Source organism: Gigantopelta aegis, unplaced genomic scaffold (assembly GCF_016097555.1).
Source record: "Gigantopelta aegis isolate Gae_Host unplaced genomic scaffold, Gae_host_genome ctg2980_pilon_pilon:::debris, whole genome shotgun sequence".
Lineage (NCBI taxonomy): Eukaryota > Metazoa > Mollusca > Gastropoda > Neomphalida > Peltospiridae > Gigantopelta > Gigantopelta aegis.
The window spans coordinates 71,367-79,243 of NW_024533128.1; the positions used below are offsets into that span (position 1 = coordinate 71,367).

The window sequence follows — 7,877 nt, forward strand, 5'->3', positions numbered from 1 at the left end:
GAGCCAGTAGAGGAGGGCCCGCCACTCCAGGAGCCAGTAGAGGAGGGCCCGCTACCTCAGGAGCCAGTAGAGGAGGGCCCGCTACCTCAGGAGCCAGTAGAGGAGGGCCCGCTACCTCAGGAGCCAGTAGAGGAGGGCCCGCCACTCCAGGAGCCAGTAGAGGAGGGCCCGCTACCTCAGGAGCCAGTAGAGGAGGGCCCGCTACCTCAGGAGCCAGTAGAGGAGGGCCCGCTACCTCAGGAGCCAGTAGAGGAGGGCCCGCTACCTCAGGAGCCAGTAGAGGAGGGCCCGCCACTCCAGGAGCCAGTAGAGGAGGGCCCGCTACCTCAGGAGCCAGTAGAGGAGGGCCCGCTACCTCAGGAGCCAGTAGAGGAGGGCCCGCCACTCCAGGAGCCAGTAGAGGAGGGCCCGCTACCTCAGGAGCCAGTAGAGGAGGGCCCGCTACCTCAGGAGCCAGTAGAGGAGGGCCCGCTACCTCAGGAGCCAGTAGAGGAGGGCCCGCCACTCCAGGAGCCAGTAGAGGAGGGCCCGCTACCTCAGGAGCCAGTAGAGGAGGGCCCGCCACTCCAGGAGCCAGTAGAGGAGGGCCCGCTACCTCAGGAGCCAGTAGAGGAGGGCCCGCTACCTCAGGAGCCAGTAGAGGAGGGCCCGCTACCTCAGGAGCCAGTAGAGGAGAGCCCGCTACCTCAGGAGCCAGTAGAGGAGGGCCCGCTACCTCAGGAGCCAGTAGAGGAGGGCCCGCTACCTCAGGAGCCAGTAGAGGAGGGCCCGCTACCTCAGGAGCCAGTAGAGGAGGGCCCGCTACCTCAGGAGCCAGTAGAGGAGGGCCCGCTACCTCAGGAGCCAGTAGAGGAGGGCCCGCTACCTCAGGAGCCAGTAGAGGAGGGCCCGCTACCTCAGGAGCCAGTAGAGGAGGGCCCGCCACTCCAGGAGCCAGTAGAGGAGGGCCCGCTACCTCAGGAGCCAGTAGAGGAGGGCCCGCCACTCCAGGAGCCAGTAGAGGAGGGCCCGCTACCTCAGGAGCCAGTAGAGGAGGGCCCGCCACTCCAGGAGCCAGTAGAGGAGGGCCCGCTACCTCAGGAGCCAGTAGAGGAGGGCCCGCCACTCCAGGAGCCAGTAGAGGAGGGCCCGCTACCTCAGGAGCCAGTAGAGGAGGGCCCGCTACCTCAGGAGAAGCCAATGGAGGAGGGCCCGCCAGTTCAGGTGGAGGAGCCAGTTGAGACGGCCAGTCACCTCTTGAAGAGGAGTGCCTAGACGTAGGTGTGTCTCCTACTGCAGCGGCGAGGTCTCCTCTACCCGAGGCGGCATCGTCGACCCAGTCGGAGGATCCCCTGCCAGATATCCCTCCTTTCTCCTTTCCCGGGCCGATAGACACCGAGGAGTGCTCCCCCCTCCAGCTTTCTTACCCCGGGGGAGAGGAAGGGGGATCTTGGGGGCATGGGATGGGCGAAGGTCGTCCACATTCGGGTTTCTCCTTTTCCCTCCAGGACTGTCCAGGCCTGGTCAGTCCTGGTTTCTGCCGGGACTGTTAATGCCCAGGCTGAGTCAGCCCCGGTTTCCGCTGGGAGTTGCCCTACCCCGGTCTCCGCCGGGGTTGTGCTCACCCAGATTTCAGTCAGGCCTGTTTTCCCCCCGACCCACCTCACCGGAATCGACCTAGTCGGTCCCGCCGAAGGATGCTGGACCGGTTAGCCTTGGGGAAAAGAGGACGGGGTCAGACACGGGTAAAGGACGGGGGAGGGGGGGGGGGGGGTAGATCCAACACAAACACGTTTGTCATTGATTAGCTTTACTACCACAAGCGTTCCGTTTTGTTGAGGTCACACCATACTTTACAGAATCGTCCAAAGTTCACAACTCTCGGCCATCAGATGCTATTGTTTCTAAGCAACAGCTACACGCTTATTTGTGTTGTAAACGAACATACTTCCTTTACTTGGTCGTGTCCTCAAGCATTTCTCCTGAAAACGAATATTCAGTTAATGTATAAGTTTTAAATACATTTCTCTCATAGCTGCTATTAAATTGTAATCAGTTGCAACTAAAAAGGTGAAGGGAATGAACCTAAGACTAAGACTATCCATGATTCAAACACCAAACTGAAGTATACTTTACAAACCAGGAATTATCTACATAGTCTAAATACAATATCGGATCCGGCGGTTTCTGTGGTAGCCGTGCGGGAACGTTGAGCGATGTATGTAGGGATCAAAACGTACTCCAACCCAGACTCAAACAAACTAATGACGATATTTGTGTTTCTTTAAATATTCATAATATTTTAATACGGACTGTTTTTAACATATACTGACAGGCCATAATTATACGTCATATCTGGAATAATTCCAAAAGATAATTATTACCTCTTTTACCACAATCAACATAGTAAATAGATTTTCTTACGTCTGCTGCTGTTATTAATGTCTTACCACATATCAGTGTCTTTAAAGCTAGTACAGGGTTCGACCTTAGCGGTAGATCGATGTGTTTTGGCTACCGATTTGTTGTTCGGGCTACCAGATGTCTAAACCCAGTAGTCTGCCGGGCTACTAGATATTTTTACCACATCCAGTTACTCCGAAATCAACAAGATGCTTAAACAATTAAAAAACCCCAACTGAAACAACATTTTGAATGCAAATAAATGATTTTGCTTTTTTCTCTTTCTAAAATTCATTAGAATTATGGGGCTACCAATTTTTACTGAAGGCTACCAGATTGGGCTACCACTGAAAAAAGTTAAGGTCAAGACCTGTATTACGATCACAGGGTTAGGGTTGCTTCATTAAATTATCTGATACTCATGTCCGTTTTCATATGTCCGAAATGCTTGAGCTTCAAAATCCATTTGGTATATTACAAATATTAGAACGACCAGAAACCTTTTGAAAATACTTAAAGATGATTGTCTGTAATTTATTTTACGTTCATCTGCGTATGAACAAAATAAAAAATTATCCGCAAACTGTGTGAATCGGCGAAACCGTTCACACATATGTTTACGGATGATTTATTTTTGTTCATACCCAAAAGAAAGTAGAAGAAAGGTAAGCCAATCATTAAGATTAAATTTGAACATACCTACAAATAATAACACTAACATATCATGGTTTATTTTGAATTATTTTATTTTCTAAAAACATAACGCTCAATAAGAGAAATGACCTACGTAAAGTGACGTCAGTGGGCTGTACCGATGGGATGACGTTAAGTAATTAATGTAACGGGAATGCAATTATAGATACGTGTATGATGATGGAATGATTAGCTGTTAGAATAACATATACCACGTAAAGAATTGTACGAAACATAACTTTTATTACCTGACGGAGGCAGATTCCCGTATGCATTCAGTTTTTCATAAGGCGTTGCATCATCGGATTGTAAACTGTCGTATGTGTTGGTCGATTCATTTGGCATCCTTGTAGTGTCTGAAATGGAAAAATATATTTGAAGATATCGTAAGCAAAGAGGTATTCAACATAACATTAATATAAAATAATTATGTAGATTTATATTAATATAATTATATTATATTTGGAAACATTGCAAATAGTGTTAAAATCAAAACAAATTATATATGATTAGCTATGTTGGTTTATACGAAGGAAATATTATGGATATTTTTTATGCTATTACACACCATGTCATAACAATTACTCAATATCTAGCTAGTTTAATATTGGAGCAGGTAGACTGGCGTAGTAGCTTTTGAATTAGAATGACGTCACTTTGCATCGCCCTTCAGAAAATGAATTTGTTGCACAACGGGTCCTTTTTTTTAAAACGCAGGAATACTTTAAATACAAAATTGCTGTTGAAAATATTTTGTTCAATGATGACTAACGTATCTAACCGTGTTGGTACAAAATAGTATACTAAAAAAATGTACCATTATGAAATGTGAAATTACCGTAAGATGGGTTGCTATATTTGATCTATTGTATATCACGCCAATACGATGGTATCTGTTGTCGACCTGCTACACAATGTCAGCATCACATCTATTCAATGCCAATCAGCTAATTCAATCATTTTGTTGTGAATTTCAACACCTCATCAAATGACAATTATTGCAAGATTCGCGCCAAAATCTAAACTGTACATTGCTGACGTCATGTTGTTAATTGTGACGTCATGTAGGTTTACGTGTGACGTAAACGACTATCTGACCCAATTCGTGGGAAAATTACAAGTAGGCCTACATGTAGTAGGTTTGAACATCAGTTTACTTTTATCTTGCGGCTTTGTTGAAGTTGGTATGTAATAAATAAAATACTATACTGCCTTGCCTGCCACACCATGTTTATGAAACTGAGCAGCAGTGTTAGTATCTGACTCCTTGTATGCTTGTCAGATGACAAAACTGTTCCTGATTTTATGAATGTAAGCTGGTTTAGTATTATATATATATACAGTCAAACCTGTCCTAGCGGCTACTTTTTTCCTCTCAAACGATTTATAATGTAAATGCACCTGTAATAAACGGTTACCTGTCTAACGCGGCCAGCGGCCACCTAAATCGGATCCTAAATCGCTAAAATACCTGTATTAAGCGGCCACAGTAAAGTTTTACTATATTTTAACAACAGCGATAAGGTGCAGCAATTAACCGTTCTTCACACCTTCAGGAATACTAGTACCCATTCAGTCCCGACATCTCCACAGTGTATCAGTTAAGAATGTATGACTCTGGAATGCATCTAATTGCCTCTGGGCAGGCTACGCTTGACATGTGTTGTTTCACTTACTATGGTAATACACCGCATGAAGTAGGAATTGAATAATTAAATGGAAAAAGAAAACAAACTGGTTGAGCATGGTTAATTTAATACATTGTATTTGCATTATTTCTGAAGGCGACGACATGTCAAAAGTTGATTTATAGTCAACTGTGAAGCACACATCCGTCGATTAGCAGTACAGACGGTAAAACAAGAAACAACAACAAATGTTTTAAATACTATATATGTGGCAACCTGTACTCAGCGGCTACCTCTCTTAAGCGGCCACTTTTATCTACTCCCTTGTGTGGCAGCTTAAGACAGGTTCGTCTTTGTTACAGAATATACGGTAATGTTGGCTGCATCTGCATTTACCTGAACCAGAAGTCTATTGAACTGTGTCCATTGTGATGTCTTGATAACTAAATGGAGAGAAACACCATGACAAGTCAAAGCAAACGTATAACATTTCCATGTGTAGTATACAGAGATTATTATACGAACTTGTATGTCATAGTGATGTTACCTGACACAAGTGTCGTAAAATCATTATGACTCACACGCGAATGTAATCATTTCTTTATTATCAATATTATTATTTTTATTATTTATGAATAATGACTGTGTCATAACCTTTCAAGCAACTGAAAGGAGTCGACGATACGGTGTCTTATTTAGAAGTGAGATAATTTTGGTAAGCCAAGTCATCTTTCCTTTATAGATCTTCCCTTGATCTAATGACAAACCAATGTCAAAACAAATGTCAGTTTATTAATGAAATATAAAAAGTAACTACACATTTCACATACACACAGCTAACATTGGAGAAGCAACGTCATGTTATAAAAGTTTAACGTTTGGTTTGTTTATTGACACCACTAGAGCACATTGATTAATTGGTAATTCTGACACGTAGTTATCAGAGGAAACCCGCTACATGTTCCTTAATGCAGCAAGGGATCTTTTATGTGCACTTTCCCACAGATAGGAAAGCACATACCTCGGCCTTTGACCAGTTGTGGTGCACAGATGAGAACGAGGAAAAACAAAAACCCAATCATTTGAATGGATCCACCCGCTACATGTTCCTTAATGCTGCAAGAGATCTTTTATATGCCCTTTCCCATAGCTAGGACCAGTGGTGATGCATAGACGAGAACGAGGAAAACCAAAAAAAACCCAATCATTTGAATGGATCCACGAGGTGATTCAATATATGAAAGAAAGAAATGTTTTATTTAACGACGCACTCAACACATTTTGCTTACGGTTATATGGCGTCAGACACTGGGTTAAGGATCACACAGATATTGAGAGAGGAAACCTGCTGTCGCCACGTCATTGTATCAGTCCAGACACATCGAGACACTTTAAAATGTTCTAACACTCGAGACAGGTTGTTAAAAACACTTTATACCGAGGCCACATTAACCTTGTTGCCCACAGCCTAGTTGGAAGTTTATCATCATATAACTTTGTAGTTAATTTATTTTCCAAAGATGCTAAACATAATCTTTTCCTGGTCCAAATACGTAAAAAAAAACCCACCCCACTTTCTTACCCAGACAAAGTTCCAGGACAGATCAATTACAAATAAAAATGTTAGGTATATTATTAAGTATGTTATACTCACACGCTCGTTTCCTTTTGACGTTTAGATTCTGAAAGCAATAAGGTTAACTAAGTTGTATATAATGTATAGTATAGTATAACATAACATAACATAACATAGCATAACATAGCATAGCATAGCATAGCATAGCATAGCATAGCATAGCATAATATATGTACTGAACACACATTTTATAGTTGTAATCTTAAAACGTTTAAAGCTTTTACCTTAGCCAGTCAATTTAATGTGGAAAACAATATTAACGTGGAGGCATTATAAAGTATACATTGAAAGTTACATATACCCCAACCTTGTTTAAATCAGACATATAAGACTTGTACAATGCATGACCTTACTAACATGGGTGTTTGTGTTCATGTTGACAGAATTCAAAAGATGGTCTAAAAGATAATTTTGTTCTACCCGGTAGAGTCAAAACGACCACCATGGTCATTCCATGTAGGGTGATGTGTTGCATGAAACTGCGTGTCTGTCTGTATATATATATATATATATATATATATATATATATATATATATATATATATATATATGTGTGTGTGTGTGTGTGTGTGTGTGTTGGAGAGTCCCCAGAGAGAGAGAGAGAGAGAGAGAGAGAGAGAGAGAGAGAGAGAGAGAGAGAGAGAGAGAGAGAGAGAGTATAAAAGAAACCACCATGGTTATTCCATGCAGGATGATGTGCTGCATCATATTCCAGTGGAGGTCAGCTTTGAAAAGTGTATGTGGGTCACTAAAGGTCACTAAAGGTCAAGGGGGTACACATGAAAGAAAACATTAAATTCTAATATTTTGTCATTAGCATTATCTTCATTGTCCTACTTTTTATGTAGGATTACTTATAAGCACATGTGTTGCTTTAAAATGTCTATTTGCACAGTATTCAATCACAATGTCAACTTTAACGTCACTTTTCTCAGTTCGATTGATTTTTCGATTATAAAAATGGGTTTCAAATAAGATATCGTTCTAGCCAAGAAAGGCAAAGCAGCCACTATGGTTATTCCACGTAGGATTATGTGCTACATCATATTGCAGTGGATGCCAGCTTTGAAACGTATGTGGGGGTCACCAGAGGTCATTAACGGTCAAAGAGTACAAATTAAATTTGAAGGAAAAAGAAAATTGTCATTTTCTTCATCAATATTATATTCACTGTCATCCATTTGTGGGGTGATAGTAGGTACGTGTGTTTGCATACCTTTTACCATGTTGTTGTGGCCTCTAACCGCAAGTACCATTGAAATCCAAATGCTACTTAGGAAACCTCACACCGGGCCTAATCCACGAATGCCATACATTCCTTCTTTCATAATTAGTGTACCCTTCAATGGCGACGCTGAGTATAATTTGTAACTCTATTTATTTATTTATTCTTGTTCATTAATTTTCCTTTATAATCATTGATTAAATGTATCCGAAGTTCTACAGTCGCATGTTTTGATTTAATTATGAACAGCGCGTTAGCGTTTATAGGCTGACCCAAACCCAACAAAGATGTCTAGCCAATTCACTACTTTTTG

At 42.2% G+C, this 7,877-nt stretch overlaps 1 long non-coding RNA gene across 1 annotated transcript; it reads right to left on the reverse strand.

Annotated features, from left to right (window-relative positions):
- Positions 1–1,772: 1,772 nt before the first annotated feature.
- Positions 1,773–5,146, reverse strand: LOC121391814. The gene is made up of 3 exons (XR_005960389.1): positions 5,100–5,146; positions 3,324–3,431; positions 1,773–1,961 (listed from the first exon to the last, which is right to left on the reverse strand). It is a non-coding gene; the product is annotated as an uncharacterized LOC121391814 (long non-coding RNA).
- Positions 5,147–7,877: the final 2,731 nt, after the last annotated feature.